The sequence below is a fragment of the Lactuca virosa genome, chromosome 8 (assembly GCF_052849685.1).
Source record: "Lactuca virosa cultivar CGN04683 chromosome 8, Lactuca_virosa_CGN04683_v6, whole genome shotgun sequence".
Lineage (NCBI taxonomy): Eukaryota > Viridiplantae > Streptophyta > Magnoliopsida > Asterales > Asteraceae > Lactuca > Lactuca virosa.
In genome coordinates, this window is record NC_136433.1 from 200,337,062 (window position 1) to 200,359,933 (window position 22,872).

The following is a 22,872-nucleotide window of genomic DNA, read 5'->3' on the forward strand; positions in this document are numbered from 1 at the left end:
AGTTTATGGCCAGGAAAGACCAATTTATTATTTAAAATCAAAGTATCATTATTAAAGAATAATATTGCATAATTTGTTCCCAAAAACATGATAATGATATTATCAAAAAAATTCCGAAGAAATGTATTTTATTTATATTAAAAATGTTGGGATTTCATCGTCAATACAAAAAACATAAGCATAAACGAAGACTTACAACATCTGTTTATACTAATAGTCTATATATCCTTTGAATCTCTTAGCAGACACTTATATCATCATATATAATTACCTATGATACAAAAAACTGGGTGGGTCAGGTTGGGAAACCTGGTGAGTACATAGGGCTTCAACCCAAAATAATATAATTTATCTCTTTATATAACTCACATCAAACAGTTAACCTAATTACCTTTTCCCGTTACTCTCTCTCTCTCTCTCTCTCTCTCTCTCAAGGTTTCTACCCTAAGGGTTACGTGTTGGTAAGGTAAACAAGGAAAAATAGAGTACTCAAATTAATACACAATCTATACTCTCGATTTGTGTGATTTCATTAACACCTACAGATTTCAAGTATGCTAGTGTTTCACTGGATTGTCTAGATTAGTCCGCGGTCGCCATCAATACTCTGCTTGATGATTGATCTATGTTGGGCCTGGTCTCTTGCCCTACCTCTGATATGGTCTCTCACCACTATTCTATCTCAGGTATGGTTTCTTACCATTATCTCTTTTCTTATAGTCCCTATCTATTATCTCATTTCTCTTATCTCTTTTTACCCGTCCCACCCCACATATTATGAGTACGGTAAAATACATATCTAATATTTTAAGAAATATCGTTATCTCATATAACATAGATATCATGAACTCAGCTAACAAGCAAGTAAATTAAATACTTGATATATATGTGTAAGTTGAAAGTAACTATACACTCACTTGACTTATGTGAATGACTAGATAATTAGGCAACACTCCGCCAAACTCCTTGACTTTTCTTCTGACGTTACCTAGTTACGAATGTCATTAAGTCTTAGGTTAATATTCTTGGCGACTAATGATAGTCTAGATTCCTCACTAATCCCAATGTCTACATCAAGATCTATCAAGTAAGGAACAACCAGGTAGGATCATATCGGAGGTAGCGTCCGTTTGGTATACAGAGTATACTATTTGAGAGTCCCACTTTAAACACCTCACTTAATCTAACCTAGACATCAACCCCCTAAGTAGATCAATCAGTATAATGACTTGAAATTACTGATAAACCATAATTATAGGTTCATAATAATGACTATGACTATACTTAAAAGGTACACTTAAATAAAATAAGTGTATCTTAACTTACAGAGCAAACTGATGAAAACTGGGAATTAAGCGGACAAAACTTTGACTCAAGAGCTCCTAATCACCGGCTATCATACACCGCAGGGCTTCGTCGAGTAAACGCTTAAGGGAGAAAGGGCTTAAAATTGAGAGAAATCGAGAGAGAAACATAGGAATGGTGTGGGATTAGGTTGAAATTCGACTGCTATGTGTAGGGGTATTTCCTCTACGTGTCGTGCATATATAAGGTGCACGTCGCACAACTGGTAGGAAGATAGTGACATGCCACTTTTTGTTTGGTGCCACGTGTCGCATTCTGGGTGGAGTGTCAGTACGTGCGACACACTTTGTCGTTGCATGCGGGTGCGTGCGAAGAATTTATGTTCCGTAGAAAGTTCATATCTTCTTCATACGAGATCATTTGTTTTTTATGGGTTTTATATCCACGTGTAGCTATCGACAAGACCTACAACTTTCATTTATACTCCGTCGGCTAGTTTTGATTTATTTTTAAAGCTATATTTTTAACAGGTTTAGACTGTTAAAGGCCGTTAAAAATTCATAACTCTCTTATATGACATTCGTTCTTGACTGTCTTTATAACGAAGGATAGGTATTGACGAGATCATCAACTCTCATTTATATTGTTTTCCTAATAATCAACCGATTCCAATTTTAGTTTATGAGTCGTATACTTCTACGCTGAAATATTAGAAAAATCATAACTTCCTGTCAAGAAGTCAGATTTGGGTGTTCTTTATATGTACAGAATCCTTGTCACATATACTAGAACTTCAGTTAAGATTATTTATCCTAAATAATTTTCTATCAAAATATCATTTTTCACTTAATGACTAGCCCATATCAGTGGGTGTTACACATCAAGACAACACACATAATATAACGCCCGCAGATCCGGGCTAGTCAATTTAGAGATAATAGGGGTCGAAAACGACTTTTCGACAAAATATTATTTAGAATAAATAATCTTAACCAAGTTTTAGAATGTGTCTTAAGGGTTCCGTACATATAAAGAACGCCGAAATCCGAGTTGTAACGAAGAAGTTATGGCTCGTCGAAGTTTCGCGACGGAACCGGCACGACACCGGGAAACGTAAATAGTGAATTTACGATAGAGCGATATTCAGCTTCAGCGATCTAAACGAAAGTCGTAGAATACGTTAAACCGAGAGCGTCCATAAAAAAGAACGCCCAAATCTGACTTCGTATGAGGAAGTTATGATTTTTCGAAGTTTCGGCTTAGCAGTGTACAACCCGAAATTCGAATATTAGATCGAGTGGTTTTTAGCCGACACAACCTAAACGAGAATCAAAGATCTCGTTAATAGTAGCATAACGATAAAAACACAGACAAAAACGGACGTCGGATGAAGAAGTTATGAATTTTTAACGGACCAATCCTGTCCCGGCCTGTTAAAAATATAACTTTTAAAATAAATTCAGAATTAGCCGACGGAGTCTAAACGAAAGTTGTAGAGTACGTTCCCGCCTCCGCGTGGATATAAAGAACGTCAAAAACGGAGCTCGTATGCGAAAGATACGAATTTTTAAAGTTTGTAGTCGAAATTGCGAAGTCTGATAAGAACTTGATGACGTGGCAGCATCTGGGCCGTCCGATGTTAGTTCAGGAGTCGCTTCGGATCACGCCACGTAGCCCTCGCAGTACGACCCGCGTCCGAAGAAGTTACGCCCCGCGTAGCTCCGGTCTGATCCATCCGATGGTGCGAGACAGCTGGCTTCGGTTGGTATTCTTATCCGAGGACTACGCCCCGCGTAACCTCCCTACGCCCAGCGTTCCGAGAGGCTTCGCGCCCCTATAAATAGATGCGACGGTCTCCGGATTTTTCACACCATTCTCTTTCTCTCTCTAAATTACTTTCTCTCTCTAAGGGTTTTAACCCTCCCCTAAGCCTAGGTGATCCCCTAGCACCCTAAGGAAGCCCCGAGGCTCCCGGAGTCCCGAGAAAAAGGGTCTTTCGGTTTCGGAAACGCTGCTCCGAGCAAGGCCGGTTTTCTTTAAAATCCGTTGTAAGTAAGCTACGCTTACGCAATTTTTAATATAGCTTTCAAATAATTATAGTAATGTTATTAGGTCCTTAAAATAATTATTTGGACTATTATTATGAGTTATATCGAGTGTTATTTAACGCTTATATGATAGTAATAATAGTCAGACTATTAATTTGTCGCGGTTATCGTTAGACTAAACCCTAGTGGTATTGATACTAGGTTTTATCGAAGGAAAATTGTTTTGAGAGTATCGAAGCGCTGTCCGAGTGCTGAGTCACCACCTTAACAAGTGAGTGCATAGTTACTTTCAGCTTACACATAGATATGAAGTATTCTATATAAATTACGTGCTGTGTGTGCATATTATCTGTATACTTGCTATCTATGTTGGATGAACAATTTTATACCTGATTTAAATGATTTAAACCGTATATGTATTTTATATCTACAAAATGTGTTGGGTAAAACATGGGTAGATGAAATATGAGTTGAATGATGAGATGAGGGATGAATTAGACCATGAGGTGAGGGTGAGAGGTGGACGATACGAGAAGCCTTTTTTCCAAATGATGGCCCCGTCATTCAGCAGAGTATGGATGACAACCACAGACTATTCTAGACAGTCCAGTAGAACACTAGCAGGCTCGCAACCTGTAGGTGTTGTGAACGATGTGTTCACCCGGTGTACTCTAAACCTTGGTGATCATGCAGACTTGATGCCTAAACCTTGGTGATCATGCAGACTTGATGCCTAAACCCTGGCGACTATGCAGACTTAGTGCCTGTTGTGTAAACCGTGGCAACGATGGACTTCGTGCCGATTCCTTAGGAATGAATGAACGAGGAATAACTGATTCTTAGGGTAGATCCTTAAGAGTAAAGAAGATAATAGGGATGGGTAATTGGGTTAATTGTTTGATGATTAAACATAATAATTATATTATTGTGGGTTGAAAACCCTATGTACTCACCAGGTTTCCCAACCTGACCCACTCAGTTTATTTGTATCACAGGTGTCGATGTGAAGTTACTTTACACTGAGAGATTTAAAAGAGATGTAGATCACTAGTGTAAATGAATGTAAGTTCTGTTTATGCTTATGTTTCTGTATTGACGATGACATCCCAAATGTTTAAAATGAATAAAAATACATTTCTTCGGAAATGCTTTGATAACGTATTTATCATGTTTTTCTGGGAACAAATTCCGCAAGATTTTTATTAAAAGAAGTACTCTGATTTTTATAAAGCATAAACAAAATCGGTCTTTTCTGGCCGTGAAAATGGGGATGTCACAGTTGGTATCAGAGCATTAGTTTAAGCGAACTAGGAATATGGATTTATTTCTAGACTTAAACTTAGAATGCTAAGTGATGATCGTGAGGAGTGTGTCTAATAAATTTAGGTAATACACCTGAATAGACACAAGCACTAGCTTATTTAGGAAGATGCCTAATATGATTTATGTGCTAAATGATTTATGCCTTATATGATGTTACTTGTTCGGATCTATGGTCTGTTGCCCACCGAATCTGGAAACCTTATGTGTTCAGGATTCTAAACGTACGACTACGATATTAGAACTAACATGTAAACGTTTCGGAGTGATAAGGACGGTTTAAACGTCTATCCTAAATAAGGATCTAAATTCATCGTATTCGGTGTATAGATCAAGATGGCAAGAACCCGCAGTGGAGCTGGGAATGCGAATGGGAATAGGAATCAACCCCCAGTGATTCAGCAAATACCTGTTGTAGTAGAAGTTGCACCCGAACCAATCACCATGGCTGGAGTACAAGCCATGATTCGGGCCATGTTAGCAGAACAAAGGGAAGAAATGAGGCAGATGTTGAATAGGGACGATCCTACCAGGCCCGTTGAGCAACCCGAGCTGAGTCCCGAACAATCGGAGGAAGGGAACTATAGCCGCCATATGAGTCAAGCTGGGACTCAAGGAGAACGAAGGAATGACCCGAAGAGGGGAAACGACAAGGATGAGCGGATGTATAAGAATTTCTTGGGTGCCAAGCCACCAAGTCTTTCTGGAAGCCCGAAGCCGGTTGAGATTATGGACTGGATCTTCGAAATGGAGATGGTGTTTGAGAGCTGTGACTGTAGCGACAAGCAAAAGACCGTCTTTGCAGTCAGACAACTAAAGACTGGAGTGCTAAGTTGGTGGAAGTTGTTGGCAGATACAATGCCACGAGGAGAAGCCATGCGAATGTCTTGGGAAGCATTCATGGAGCAATTGAAAATGCAATACTGCTCAGAGATAGATCTGATAGACCTAAACAACGAATTTTAGAACCTGAAGAAGGGAAAGATGAGTGTGGATGAGTATGCCACCACATTCACCGAGAGGATGAAGCTATTCCCCTATTTGGTGCCTACTGAACTCTCCAAGATCGATAGGTTTGATAACGGTCTGCCCATAGACTTTGGCCCAACAGTCAAAATGGCAACTACCTTGAAAACAGCCGTTAGAGCAGCTAGGAATGTTGAGACCCAGATTAGGGAAAAAGGTCTGGAGAGAGCTGAAGTTGGCGAGAAAAAGAAGTACGAAGGATCTTCGAAATCCAACAAAGAAAAGAAATTCTCGAAGACTGAAGGAGGAGGAGGAGGTGAAGCTAAGTGGTGCGAGAAGTGTAAAAAGAAACACTTCGGGAAATGTAGCGAGGAGGTGACTTGCTACAAATGTGGAAAGATAGGGCATTACGCCAGCAAGTGTACATCCAAGAAAAGGGTGTGCTACAGATGTAACAAAGAGGGGCATGTTTCTAAAGACTGCCCGAAGAAAAATGAGGCAGCAAGGCCAGAAACGCCACCAAGGCCAAGAGCATTCCACATGATCCTCGATGAAGCAGACAACAACGCGAGGAATCAAGGATGAGGACTTCATATCCAAAGATCGAGTTATGTAGTAGCCATAGTATCGTATGATGTAGCTTGTTAGAGGCATAGTCTAGGGTGAAGTTGAACACCTATGTAATCGTTTCAAGGAATAATATAAAACCTTCGTTTTGCTATCTGATGTGTTAAGTTGTTATGTGATTTTCTTGTATGGTGACTTGGAAAACTGCGAGACAATACTTGGGATGAGTATGAGTAGGTGTGAAAGGTAGTAGATGCTGTTGGGTTATGAGCATTCTAACACTCCTAAGTGTACATGCAACCCTAAATACCTTGGATCTATGTTTTCTTTATTATACATACAATTATGAACATCCAAGGTATTATCCTAATCTAGCATACAAAATAATAAATATAACAAGATAGAATACATACCTCTTTGATGTAGAATGTCTTCATGAAGCTTGAGTGCCTAGTGCCCCAAGTGTGACACCTCAAATGGTTCACACAACACCAAATACACTTGGAATAACTTGAGAGAAACTTGAACACTCCTTGAAATCGTCTAGCCCTCACACTCACACATTAGTGCCCGATTTCTTGAGCCATGGGATTCTTTTATATGGTGGCTATTAGGGTTACACCATGTAACTCATAACTTTACCCATTCCTTATGCTCCATGGATTTTAACCTCCATGGAGTATCCATGGGTCACCCCATGGACTTAGTCCAACATAAGGAATCTTGGATCACAAGCCCACATATATAAGAATGAATGATTTACACAATCAACCCATATATTTAATTAGTCTCCTTTTGATCACTTAATTAATTCCAAATTAATTCTTGATCAATACTAATTAAATAACCTTATTAATATATATTAGAACTTATAATATATTAACCAACCTTAAGTGTTATTTCTCTCATTATAGTCTATCCAAATGCATGATACCATGCAACCCAAATGGACCATGCCGGGTCGGGTCAAGTCTTACCAATTATAGTTATGGACTTAGACATTAATCCAACAGTCTCCCACTTGGATAAGTCTAAAACTATTATTGCGTATGACTTCAGGAACCGATCAGCAATCGTAGCTCTCAAAAGCTTCTTTCGAACTCTGACCTTGTCGATGAACTCTGACCTTTGTCAATGACTTGTCCATTAGATAAGGGATCATATATTCCTCCATTCTAGATATCATATGGACTGAGACATGGATTATCAATCATTCTCTCTGTCCATTTGTTGTTTCCCGATTTCCGATTCATGATGACTGACTGATTGAACAAATCAAATCAGTCCTGGCTTGGCCAAGCACTCACATGTATCATCTTTAAATCATCGAGGGGCCCACATATATCGCTTTTGTCCCGAAGGTAAAAGGAATGGATAAACTTTGACTCATATGGCTTGTTCTACTACTTGTTGAATCATACAGAAAGGCACGTTTTATAACATCGAGTTACCAATGTGTTTTCGTGCAATCAATGTATAACCAACTCATAGTAACAACTCATATCTCTAGGTTTGAAGAATATAAGATATTATCGTCTCATGATCACTCGTGATAAAATCCATGAAGTGATTCAAATGAGCGCGAGTTGAATCCAATACTCAGAACTTATGAGCACTCATGAGTGTTGTAGTACCATTTTGTCCACCAACTTGGACCTCTACAAACCAACCCATGACAGTCTTGATTCATATCTACTTCCAACATATGACCGACTGTGGATGGATTGAATAACTTAATCAATCAGGAAGAGCGACTTAGTTATTCTGGAAGTCAAAACATGCAAAGTGAAACACAAGAATAAATGAATCAAATATGGTATCAAACCCTATGAATATAAATAAACACTTTTATTTATCACCATACTGATTACTCATTATTCATTGTTTCGGTTTTATCAACTTTATACTTGAATTTAAAACAATAGTTGTCCCATGCTCCAAGCATGTACACTATGTTTTCTAAACACTAGTCATGTCATACACCAAGTATGCATACTATGTTTGTCTATGATCTTTACTTTGTAAAATAGATCAATTGAACATCACTCCAATGATCCTCTTTTCACAGTCCCAAATCCTTACTGCAAATGCAAGAATTCCAAATTCATGCCATTTACTGAAATCTGTTAGATTCTAAACTTATATGCATTGATCCTCTTAATGATTATGCACAAAGTCAGAAAGACTTGACAACAATCATTACAGAGCATTCCAAAGGAGATCAGCTCCTTGGAAACATCCTTCTTTCATTAAGTTTCCTAATCTTACACAGATTGAATAATTTCTAACTTTGAAACATTTCCATATTCCATTTTGACTATCACTTCTGAACAAGAGTTGCCTCCTTACAGATTATGTCAATATGGTCCTTCCAGAATTAACATTATACTTCCAACTGTCCTTGAGCAACCAATCTTTGGTAAACCTTAGATTGTCCTCGACAATTGCTTAATCATTTTAGTCATATCCAATTCTAGACCTTTTCCCTTCATAATGCCCCAGGCATTTGGAAAATTTTAGAAGGGATGAATATAGCACATGTAATCGATCCTATATCTGAAGCATATGGGACACGATTCATGATGTCTCACATAAAGACTAAACCAGTCTTTTGCTATAATATTTCCATTTCAGTTTGCCAAGTTCTCAAAATTCAGATTATGAAAAGGGATGCCGTAATCATAATCGAATTTTAGAACGCAAATAATGGACCCATATATAGAATTTCCTTATGTTGAGCCATTCCAACATGAAATTCATATATATATCCTTGATTAAATACGATTAAAATCTCAATCTAAGCTTTTAGAATTGAAATGAAGTATAATTTCCTCTCCCTTAATTATAGCAAAACAACTTTTTCAACCCTTGCAACCTCACGAATTGAAACTTTTGTTTTCTATAATTAACATTGCTAACTTGCAACCTTTGTCATAATTATCATGCTCCCACTAACATGATGATTATTAGCATAACACTTATGCTCCCACTAGCTTTGACATGTACTCAGAAATCAGCTGACTTTCTTACCAAAGTTCAGATTTCTGATACTAGATTGTTTTGATAAAACTTTATCAAAATCATACACCTCTCTTAGATAGCTCACATGTGTGTCTAAACAATTTTAGAACTATGAAAAGGGATGCCGTAATCATAGTCTCAATTGTTTAGACCTTTGCCACTTCTCACAAGTCCATGTTAGTGTGCAGGTAAACCACACACGCTCCACTAACGACTTTGAGAATGCAAATATCACAATTGCTATCTAGCTAAAATCTACTTAGTGAAAGTGTTTCCTCACCATCATTTTCATGAATCGGAGAGAAACCTTATGACCCTTAGATTTTATGGTGTATGTGTTCTTATCCATGTGAATCGTCAAAACCATAGTCACAAGACAAGGATAATGACAAATCCAAACTCATATGGACTGAACTTATGCAATCTTAACTTCTTGCCACCTGGCAGTACAGGGCCTGTCATTGCTTCCAAGTTGTTATGCAACCAATTGAGAACTTTCAGAACTCCTATGCCAAGCCAACTTTAACTGGAATGGGCACAGAATATGTCAACACGATAGGTTATAAACCTCAAGTCGTGTTCTAGTGAAGGACTTTAGGTTTTATTCTTGATTAAGTCTTGAAACTTTCAAGAGCTTTAAGACTCCCACTTTCCTCTTGACATATAAGACTCCCTTGGTCAAATATTCAAGAGATAGTGCGGATTCTTTATCAAGACTAACACTTTACACAATTGGCCTAAGTTGGTCTCTGTTTTATCCAAAACATCACAACTTACCAATTTCAAATGTACAAGAGTAGATAACCTTTTACTCTTACATTTGACTAGTGTTAACAAACCCTCTTTAATTAGTTCTTTTTGATCACTTAATTAATTCTAAATTAATTCTTGATCAATACTAATTAAATAATATGATTCCATATTAATATATTAGAACTTATAATATATTAATATAAATCATAAATATACTATTCTCAAAAGACTATCCATATAAATTATGTCGGTGAAGTGCAACCCAAATGGACCATGCCGGGTCGGGTCAAGTACATACCAAATATAGTTATGGACTTAGACATTAATCCAACAGTCTCCCACTTGGATAAGTCTAAAACTATTATTGACTATGACTTCAAAACCTAACTGGCAATCGTAGCTCTTAAAGCCGCTGTCGAACACTGACCTTGTCAATGACTCGTCCATTAGATAAGGGATCATATATTCCTCCATTCTAGATATCATATGGACTGAGACATGGATTATAATCATTCTCTCTGTCCATTTGTTGTTTCCCGATTTTCGATTTATGATGACTGACTGATTGAACAAATCAAATCAGTCCTGGCTTGGCCAAGCACTCACATGTGTCATCGCTAAATCATCGAGGGGCCCACAGATATCGCTTTTATCCCGAAGGTAAAAGGAATGGATAAACTTCGACTCATATGGCTTGTTCTACTACTTGTTGAATCATACACAAAGGCACGTTTTATAACATCGAGTTACCAAATACGTTTTCGTGCAATCAATGTATAACCAACTCATAGTAACAACTCATATCTCTAGGTTTGAAGAATATAAGATATTATCGTCTCATGATCACTCGTGATAAAATCCATGAAGTGATTCAAATGAGCGCGGGTTGAATCCAATACTCAGAACTTATGAGCACTCATGAGTGTTGTAGCACCACTTTGTCCACCAACTTGGACCTCTATAAACCAACCCATGACAGTCTTGATTCATATCTACTTCCAACATATGACCGACTGTGGATGGTTTGAATAACTTAATCATTCAGGAAGAGCGACTTAGTTATTCTGGAAGTCAAAACATGCAAAGTGAAACACAAGAATAAATGAATCAAATATGGTATCAAACCCTATGAATATAAATAAACACTTTTATTTATCACCATACTGATTACTCATTATTCATTGTTTCGGTTTTATCAACTTTATACTTGAATTAAAAACACTAGTTGTCCCATGCTCCAAGCATGTACACTATGTTTTTCTTAAACAATAGCTTTGCCATACACCAAGTATGTACTCTATGTTTGTCTATGATCCTTACTTTGTGAAATAAACCAATTGAACATAATTTCAATGATTCTAATTTCACACTCCCAAATCCTTATCGAAAAATGTGAGAATTTCAAATTCCTATCATTTATCGAAATCTGCTTAGATTTTAAACTTATATGCACTGACCCTCCTGTAATGAATATGTACAAAGTCACAAAGACTTGTCAACAATCATTATAAGGTATTCCAATGGAGATCAACTCCATGGAAACTAAGTCTCATATTCAAAGTACATTGCTTTGGACATGCTTCTTACATTAAGTTTTCTAATCTTATACAGATAACTTCCACCTATGGAGACAACTCCATATTCTCATTTTGACTATCACTTCTGAATAAGAGATGCCTCTTTTCAGAATATGTCAATATGGTCCTTCCAAAATTAGCACTATACTTCCAACTGTCCCTGAGCAACCAATCTTTGGTAAACCTCAGATTGTCCTCGACAATTGCTTAATCATTTTAGTCATATCCAATTCTAGACCTTTTCCCTTCTTAATGCCTCTGGGCATTTGGAAAAATTTAGAAATGACAAATATTATAGCACATGCAATCGATCTTGTACCCAAAGCAAATGGTACACGATTCATGATGTCTCACATAAAGACATGATTCTAGACCAGTCTTTTGCTACAATATTTTTATTTGCCATGTTTTCAAAATTTGACTATGAAGAGGGATGTCGTAATCATAATCGACTTTTGAGAACGCAATATATAGAATTTCCTTAAGTTGAACCAATCCAACATAAAATTCATATATATATTCTTGACTAAAGATGATTAAGGTCTCAATCTAAGCCTTTAGAACTGAAATGAAGTATATCCTCTCCCTTAATTATAGCAAAACAACTTTTTCAATCCCTGCAGCCTCACAAATTGAAACTTTTGTTTTCTATAATTAACATTGCTAACTTGCAACACTAACAATAATTATCATGCTCCCACTAACATGATGATTATTAGCATAACACTTTGCTCCCACTAGCTTTGACATGTACTCAGAAATCAGCTGGACTTCTAGAAATCAATACTTTATTGACTTTCTTACCAAAGTTTAGATTTCTGATACGAGATGCTTTGATAAAACTTTATCAAAATCATACACCTTTCCTTAGATAGCATGCATGTGTGTCTAAACAATTTCAGAACTATGAAAAGGGATGTCGTAATCATAGTCTCAATTGTTTAGAACTTTTGCCATCTGCTTCAAATCTACTTGGTGGAAGTGTTTCCTCACCATCATTTTCATGAATCGGAGAGAAACCTTATGACCCTTAGATTTTATGGTGTATGTGTTCTTATCCATGTGAATCGTCAAAACCATAGTTACAAGACAAGGATAATGACAAATCCAAACTCATATGGACTGAACTTATGCAATCTTAACTTCTTGCCACCTGGCAGTACAGGGCCTGCCATTGCTTCCAAGTTGTTATGCAACCAATTGAGAACTTTCAGAACTCCTATGCAAAGCCAACTTTAACTGGAATGGGCACAGAATATGTCAACACGATAGGTTATAAACCTCAAGTCGTGTGCTAGTGAAGAACCTCAGGTTTTATTCTTGATTAGTTCTTGAAATTCTTTTTAGGATCTTTAAGACTCCCACTATCCTCTTGACATATAAGACTATCTTGCCAAATATTTAAGAGATAGTGCGGATTCTTTATCAAGACAAACACTTCACACAATTGGCCTTAGTTGGTCTTTGTTTTATCCAAAACATCACAACTTACCAATTTCAAATGTATAAGAGTAGGACACTTTTACTCTTACATTTGACAAGTGTTTTAAACCTTTCTTTAAGATATGTCACTCAAGTTACAATCTTGGAGTATGACTCTAAGAATTGTTTGGGAACGAAGTATGACTCATCTTTTTGATTTAACCATTTCAACAATTCATGACTCCTCTTCTTAGTCATAAGAATGCACTAAGATGACTTTAGAGGACCAATTGTGATATGGTATCTTAATCATTAAGATGATCATAAACATGATACTAAAGTACTCTCCCATCTTTTCAGATTTGAGAAACTTTTATCTTTCTGCCATACTTTGATTCTTCTTATTCGTTCTGTCTCACATTGAAACTTCTCCAATGCTACAGACTTATACTTAAACTTATAAGTATAACCATATTTACTGAACTTAAGTAAATCATGACGAATAGTCTTCTTGATCTTTTGTGGTGGACTTGACCAGTGCACAAGAATGTGTACTCGATCCCTTAGTCCTTTCCTTATTCACATAAGGAATTAGTCTTAATTTTCCAAGCTGAAAGTTCTCATTCATCATACTATACAACTTGCATGATTCCAAGTTTCGGTCCAATTGAACCTTGGGTGATGAGAATCTTTCCTTATTTGGTAATATTAGACACTACCACAACCGAAAGAATCAAATCCATTTTTCCAATATTGCTATCAATGGAATCTTATAAGCAACAACTTTTCACAAATGCCATTGTAAGGATACTTAAAATAAATAAAATCAAAACCTTTTTCTTTTATTTTAAAACTTTGCGGAAAAACTTATCCTTACAATCCATATGAAAACCTTGTTGTTATCTATTCCTAAGCAATATAAATATCATAACTCTTAAGTAATAGCCCAAAATTCTGATCACCAAACCATGCGATTGAAATCCATCTTCGCGATCAGAATCAGCATGTACTTAATAGAGTTAGACAATGGACTTTACCTGAAGTAGAGCCAAACTTATTGACTTTAACATCCTTAGGTAAATTTGGCAGCTTCGTAACCAATGCCCCTTCCTTTGGCAATAGTTACCTATGGACCCTTGATAATGGGACTATCTCAGACTTCGCCTCTCTCTTTACCATTGGGTCAACCGAGTTGACTATGGCCGATCCCTTTCCATTGGGAAGAGAGAGCTTTACTGGATATCCAATGTCATCATTGTCAATGTCCATAGCGTTTTAGGAAGTTGATCTTAGCAAATAGATAAGATCATTAAGGGTCTTGTCTTAGTCTGTTTCATAGGATTCCCAAAAGAACTCACTATATGACTTAGAAAGTAGTTGAGCCACCAACTTTCTCAAGACTTTGACACCCAACTCTCCCGGCTTGTCAATATGTGACTACATCTCCAAGATGTGATCACACCTAGACCTTGCCTTGCCAATAGGGCTTGAGCGACCTTAAACGTTTTAAGAACTTGTGGGTTAGGGAGAATAATTGGAGGAGGTGAAAGAAGTATGATATCCATGGGACATCATCTTCATTTAGGAAAGCTTGTTTCAAGAGATTTGGGAAGATCATAAATGTCTAGACCAGACATCTTTTTGGGAGATATTCAAGATAGTTGATTTAAAGTCCTTAATATGACACCCAATATGAAATATTAAGGCTAGGACCCAACAAACTATTTTATAACTTAGAAGAGGGATGCCGTAATCCAAGCTATAAAATATTTGAAGGTAGGTGAATGACGATTCACCAATTTCCACCATGAAAAACGAAATAATTTATTAGGTTTTAATTGGATTTGAAAGTCCTAGATCTTTGAGATTCATTGAACTGTTCAAAGGCATGTTTCAATCTCGAGTGTGCCCTTCAGGTTTTGTGACTGGGATGCCGAGGATCACAAAACAAGGTGTGAATAACCATGCAAATATACTTGGTACCCTTAATATTTACCCCTTAATCAGTGTGCCGGTTAACCACACACGCTCCACCGATACTATGATAAATATTAAGTTACCCTTTGCCCACCTTGTTAAGTCCAGGTTAGTGTGCCGGTTAACCACACACGCTCCACTAACGACTTAAGCAAAGTGCAAAGTGTAATTTCATGGGTTAGCACCAAATTCACATTTTCCTAAGTAACTAAGATTGGGTATTAATAAGAGTTTAGTTACTTAGTATTTATCATTAATACTTTTAATGAAAGGAGAATTATAGTCCTTGTCCTACCCGTTCGGCTAACGACCCTCCACCAGTCAAGGAAGCGGTGGGTGAGAGTGGACACCCATTAAACTGCCATTTTATAGGCAGTAACCTTATACCCCCCTTATAGACCGGCTTCGTGAATGAGGCCTACTAACGGTAAGACTGACTTTACTCTTATACATATATATAAATATTATTAACTTATAATATTATAAAGTATAAGGGTTGAATTTTAACTTTTAAAATTCTAAGGGCTAACTTGGAATTAAAGTATTCATAAGTGAAAACTTTTCAAATTCCAAAACTTGAGGGCAAGTTTTGAAACTATTCAAAACTAATTAATTCCATAACTTATGAGTTTAAAGTAGTTTTAATTAAAAAAAAAAACAAAAACTCTTCAAGTTCCATAACTTGAGGACAAGTTATGGAAGACTTTAAACTAATTAATAAAAAAAAATAACTTTTTTTTTATTGTAACTTATGGAACTAATTAAGGTTACACTTTTTTTTTTAATTTAATGAAGAGACTCTTGAACCTCCATAACTTGAGGACAAGTTATGGAGTCATAAAACCATTTAATTAGAACTAGACTCTTCATTTTGTAACCTTTGCCAACTTTTATGAGTTTTATGATTCTTAAATGTGACTTTTCATATAACTTGAGGACAAGTTACAAAAACACACTTTGGAATCAACTCTTAGATTAAAATGGATTGAAAACAACTATTTCACACAACTTTTCTATTAATCTAAGAACCTCATAAGAACAAGATAATTCAAATCATCAATCTTCAAGAAATTAGCATGAACATACAAACTTATACAAATCTTGAAATTATGACAATTATCTTAGAAATTGGATTAGCATGAACATTACCACATCAAAAACAAGTTTACAAAAACATCTTAGGGTAATGTTCCTAGTCCAATTCTAGCCAAAACAATCGAATATATGCATCCAACTCGATTTTTCAGCTACTTTTGCAAGTATAACAAGAAAACAAGCCTAGGCTCTGATACCACTGTTGGGTTATGAGCATTCTAACACTCCTAAGTGTACATGCAACCCCAAATACCTTGGATCTATGTTTTCTCTATTATACATACAATTATGAACATCCAAGGTATTATCCTAATCTAGCATACAAAATAATAAATATAACAAGATAGAATACATACCTCTTTGATGTAGAATGTCTTCATGAAGCTTGAGTGCCTAGTGCCCCAAGTGTGACACCTCAAATGGTTCACATAACACCAAATACACTTGGAATAACTTGAGAGAAACTTGAACACTCCTTGAAATCGTCTAGCCCTCACACTCACACATTAGTGCCCGATTTCTTGAGCCATGAGATTCTTTTATATGGTGACTATTAGGGTTACACCATGTAACTCATAACTTTACCCATTCCTTATGCTCCATGGATTTCAACCTCCATGGAGTATCCATGGGTCACCCCATGGACTTAGTCCAACATAAGGAATCTTGGATCACAAGCCCACATATATAAGAATGAATGATTTACACAATCAACCCATATATTTAATTAGTCTCCTTTTGATCACTTAATTAATTCCAAATTAATTCTTGATAAATACTAATTAAATAACCTTATTAATATATATTAGAACTTATAATATATTAACCAACCTTAAGTGTTATTTCTCTCATTATAGTCTATCCAAATGCATGATGCCATGCAACCCAAATGGACCATGCCGGGTCGGGTCAAGTCTTACCAATTATAGTTATGGACTTAGACATTAATCCAACAGATGCATATACTACCAGAAGCACAGGACTCACGCTTGGATCAGGGAAAGTCACAAGGTTACCAAGAAGCTAGTAATTGATACCGTTTTATTCAAATATGTTGTTACTATCGTTTCAGTAATGACTAAGAAGATTGTTGTTATTCCGACCCTAGTTGTCATATCGAATTGAGTCCAACTACGATGAGTATGTTACGTGGTTCAGAGAACCAAGTTTGACGGAGCATCTGACTTAAGCCAGAAGATTGAAGTGAAAGATAATCGAAGTGATCAATAGAAGTATCGCGCTCATTGTTAAAGGAGTTGATAGCTAAAAGTGCTACATGTTGAGATGTGATTATAACACATTAGAACACGAAGGAAGGTATATTCCATTCTAGAATTTGACTCTAAGAGACCTGAGTCTAAACGTGCATCACATGATGATAGGTCATAATTTGGAGTCTAACATGAGATAGAGAGCAGGTGCACGATCGAGTACTGCTTGCAGTCAATAAGTCTAAGAGATAGACTCGAAGGAATATAGAAGTTATAATTATTACCTAGGATGAAGATATGACGTATGGACTCATTATACGAGCCCTGTTTCGTTGATGATTCTGGGACGTAATCATCCTAAGGGGGAGATAATTGTAACGCCCGCAGATCCGGGCTAGTCAATTTAGAGATAATAGGGGTCGAAAACGACTTTTCGACAAAATATTATTTAGAATAAATAATCTTAACCAAGTTGTAGAATGTGTCTCAAGGGTTCCGTACATATAAAGAACGCCGAAATCCGAGTTGTAACGAAGAAGTTATGGCCCGTCGAAGTTTCGCGACGGAACCGGCACGACACCGGGAAACGTAAATAGTGAAATTACGATAGAGCGATATTCAGCTTTAGCGATCTAAACGAAAGTCGTAGAATACGTTAAACCGAGAGCGTCCATAAAAAAGAACGCCCAAATCTGACTTCGTATGAGGAAGTTATGATTTTTCGAAGTTTCGGCTTAGCAGTGTACAGCCCGAATCGAATATTAGATCGAGTGGTTTTTAGCCGACACAACCTAAACGAGAATCGAATATCTCGTTAATAGTAGCATAACGATAAAAAGACAGACAAAAACGAACGTCGGATGAAGAAGTTATGAATTTTTAACGGACCAATCCTGTCTCGGCCTGTTAAAAATATAACTTTTAAAATAAAGTCAGAATTAGCCGACGGAGTCTAAACGAAAGTTGTAGAGTACGTTCCCGCCTTCGCGTGGATATAAAGAACGTCAAAAACAGAGCTCGTATGCGAAAGATACGAATTTTTAAAGTTTGTAGTCGAAATTGCGAAGTCTGATAAGAACTTGATGACGTGGCGGCATCTGGGCCGTCCGATCTTGGTTCAGGAGTCGCTTCGGATCACGCCACGTAGCCCTCGCAGTACGCCCCACGTTCGAAGAAGTTACGCCCTGCGTAGCTCCGGTCTGATCCATCTGATGGTGCGAGACAGCTGGCTTCGGTTGGTATTCTTATCCGAGGACTACGCCCCGCGTAACCTCCCTACGCCCAGCGTTCCGAGAGGCTTCGCGCCCCTATAAATAGATGCGAGGGTCTCTGGATTTTTCACACCATTCTCTCTCTCTCTCTAAATTACTTTCTCTCTCTAAGGGTTTTAACCCTCCCCTAAGCCTAGGTGATCCCCTAGCACCCTAAGGAAGCCCCGAGGCTCCCGGAGTCCCGAGAAAAAGGGTCTTTCGGTTTCGGAAACGCTGCTCCGAGCAAAGCCCGGTTTTCTTTAAAATCCGCTGTAAGTAAGCTACGCTTACGCAATTTTTAATATAGCTTTCAAATAATTATAGTAATGTTATTAGGTCCTTAAAATAATTATTTGGACTATTATTATGAGTTATATCGAGTGTTATTTAACGCTTATATAATAGTAATAATAGTCAGACTATTAGTTTGTCGCGGTTATCGTTAGACTAAACCCTAGTGGTATTGATACTAGGTTTTATCGAAGGAAAATTGTTTTGAGAGTATCGAAGCGCTGTTCGAGTGCTGAGTCACCACCTTAACAAGTGAGTGCATAGTTACTTTCAGCTTACACATAGATATGAAGTATTCTATATAAATTACGTGCTGTGTGTGCATATTATCTGTATACTTGCTATCTATGTTGGATGAACAATTTTATACATGATTTAAATGATTTAAACCGTATATGTATTTTATATCTACAAAATGTGTTGGGTAAAACATGGGTAGATGAAATATGAGTTGAATGATGAGATGAGGGATGAATTAGACCATGAGGTGAGGGTGAGAGGTGGACGATGCGAGAAGCCTTTTTCCCAAATGATGGCCCCGTCATTCAGCAGAGTATGGATGACAACAACAGACTATTCTAGACAGTCCAGTAGAACACTAGCAGGCTCGCAACCTGTAGGTGTTGTGAACGATGTGTTCACCCGATGTACTCTAAACCTTGGTGATCATGCAGACTTGATGCCTAAACCTTAGTGATCATGCAGACTTGATGCCTAAACCCTGGCGACTATGCAGACTTAGTGCCTGTTGTGTAAACCGTGGCAACGATGGACTTCCTGCCGATTCCTTAGGAATGAATGAACGAGGAATAGCTGATTCTTAGGGTAGATCCTTAAGAGTAAAGAAGATAATGGGGATGGGTAATTGGTTAATTGTTTGATGATTAAACATAATAATTATATTATTGTGGGTTGAAAACCCTATGTACTCACCAGGTTTCCCAACCTGACCCACTCAGTTTATTTGTATCACAGGTGTCGATGTGAAGTTACTTTACACTGAGAGATTTAAAAGAGATGTAGATCACTAGTGTAAATGAATGTAAGTTCTGTTTATGCTTATGTTTCTGTATTGACGATGACATCCCAAATGTTTTAAAATGAATAAAGATACATTTCTTCGGAAATGCTTTGATAACGTATTTATCATGTTTTTCTGGGAACAAATTCCGCAAGATTTTTATTAAAAGAAGTACTCTGATTTTTATAAAGCATAAACAAAATCGGTCTTTTCTGGCCGTGAAAATGGGGATGTCACACATAACATTTAAGCAATTAGAATACTTGTATATATGTGTAAGTTGAAAATAACTATACACTCACCTGACTTACGTAGGTGTAACGCCCGGGTTTCGGGGCTAAACATTTTTAGACGATGTAATAGTCTAGGTCAACTATTGTAACTCTTTTGATGTAATAAAAATGAAATATTTGAGTATTTTGTGAATTTATGTGCTTATTATTTAATTATAAATGTATAATTACTAAAGAATAAAAATAAGCGTCAAAATTAAAATATGAGATAAGCCCGATATCTTTACATAAAGTTGTAGTGGTCAAAACAAGGATTCCGGAGATATAAAGAACGCCGAAATCCGAATTATAACGAAGAAAATATGACCCGACGAAGTTTCACGACGGAACCGGCACGATACCGGGAAGCGTGAATAGTGAATTTATGATAAAGCGAGTTTTTAGCCGACACGACCTAAACGAGAATCGAAGAGCTCTTTAATTGTGGCGTAACAATAAAAAGACAGACGAAAACGGACGTCGGATGAAGAAGTTATGAATTTTTAACGGACCAATCCTGTCCCGGCCTGTTAAAAATATAACTTTTAAAATAAATTCAAAATTAGCCAACGGAGTCTAAACGAAAGTTGTAGATTACGTTCCCGCCTTCGCGTGGATATAAATAACGTCAAAAACGGAGCTCGTATACGAGAGTTATGATTTTTCTAAGACGGGAGGCCGATACGCGATATTGGGTGACATGACACCACCAGAAATTGGACATGTGGCACCACCAGAAATTGGACATGTGGCACCACCAGAAATTGGACACATGGCACCACCAGAAATTGGACATGTGACACCACCAGAATTTGGACAAGTGGCACCACCAGAGGGCCACCACATGCCCCAACTCACTATAAATAGAAGTGTCGGGTTCTCTCATTTCTTACACCTTTCCTCTTCCACTTTCTCTCTCTAAACTCTCTCTCTAAGCTCCCTTGAGCCCCTAAAGTCTAGGTAAACCCCCTAGCACCCGAAGGAAGTCCCGAGGCTCCCGGAGTCCCGAGAAAAGAACCTTTCGGCTTGGAAACGCTGCTCCAGCGAAGTCCGGTTTTGAGAAAAACCCGCTGTAAGTAAGGTACGCCTACGAAATTTTTAATATAACTTTTAAATAATTATAGTAATGTTATTAGGTCCTTAAAATAATTATTTGGGCTATTATTATTTATATATTGGGTGTTATTTAACGCTTGTGTAATAATAATAATAGCCAGACTATTAATTAGTCGCGGTTAACGTTAAAACTAAACGCTAGTGATATTAATACTAGGTTTTGATCAAGGAAAAATTGTTTTGAGATAACGGAGTGCTGTTCGAGTACCGAGTCACCACCTAATCAGGTGAGTGCATAGTTACTTTCATCTTACACATAGATATGAAGTATTTTATATTAATTACGTGCTATGTGTGCATATTATCTGAATACTTGCTGCCTATGCTGATGAAAGATTTTTATACATGTTTTAAATAATTTAAACTGTATATGTATTTTATATCTACAAAAATGTTGGGGTAAAACATGGGTAGATGTAATAAGACAATGTGTGATAAAATGATGAGAGGCCTCGATGTTGTTGTTATTGATTCTGTCATCTAGCGGAGTATGGATGACGACCACGGACTCTTCTAGACAGTCCAGTGGAACGCTAGCAGGCTCGCAACCTGTAGGTGTTTGTGAACGATGTGTTCACCGGTGTACTCCATCCCCCTCATGGTTGCCTTTAGGACATTTATTGCTAAGGAAACCCCTTGGCAGTAGTGTCCATCCCGATATTGATCCTTAGTCTAGGTCCCTTATGATAGGTGTTTTAGGGACGTAATGTGAGGATAACGGGAACGGGTAATCGGGTTATTGTTGATTGATGAAATTAATAAACTTATTTATTGTGGGTTGAAAACTCTATGTGCTCACCAGGCTCCGAAGCCTGACCCACTCAGTTTCTTGTATTACAGGTAGTGGCGCACGAGCATAGATATGATGTTTGGGATGAGAGATTATGAATAAATGTAGTAAGGCTATATTGTACTGTTTATGCTTTTGATCTGTATCGAACATGACATCCCGATGTTTTTTAATGAAATACATTTCTACGGAAATGCTTTGATAAGTCTTTATCATAATTTTATTTTGGGAACAAATTCCGCAACACTTTTATTTAAAATGTTACTCTGATTTTTAAACAACGCATAAACAAAATCGGTCTTTTCTGGCCGTGAAAATGGGGATGTCACAGTAGGTGATTGGAGAATTCAGCAGCGCTTCGCCAAACTCCTTGACTTATCCTCTGATTTGACCTAGATACGAATGTGAGTAAGTTTTAGTCTAATATTCATGGCGACTAATGATAGTCTAGATTCCTCACTAATCCCAATGTTTACATCACGATCTATCAAGTAACGAACAACCAGGTAGGATCATATCAGAGGTAGGGTCCGTTTAGTATACAAAATATACTGTTTGGAAATCTCACATTAAACACCTCACTAAATCCAACCTAGACATCATCCCGTAAGAAGATCAGTCAGTAATATAACGTTGGATATACTAACACATCTTATTTATAAATTCATAACAACAACTATGAATTTAAATATAAATTACACTAAAATAATATAGAGTGTAATTTAACTTATAGAAATTCCCTAGACAAAAGTATGAAAATTACACTGACAGAGCTTCTACTCGAATGCTATCACTTGTTGGGCACTCAGAGGTCACAATGTTTCGCTGGTGTACAAGAAACTAAGGAAAATTGGATCTAATGCAGAGAGA

The 22,872-nt window shown here is 37.1% G+C and overlaps 1 long non-coding RNA gene across 1 annotated transcript; it reads left to right on the forward strand.

Annotated features, from left to right (window-relative positions):
• The first annotated feature begins 21,018 nt into the window (after positions 1 to 21,018).
• On the forward strand, positions 21,019 to 22,115 carry LOC145129511 (uncharacterized). Its single transcript, XR_013717525.1, has 3 exons — positions 21,019 to 21,177; positions 21,370 to 21,439; positions 22,053 to 22,115. It is a non-coding gene; the product is annotated as an uncharacterized LOC145129511 (long non-coding RNA).
• The last annotated feature ends 757 nt before the right edge of the window (positions 22,116 to 22,872 follow it).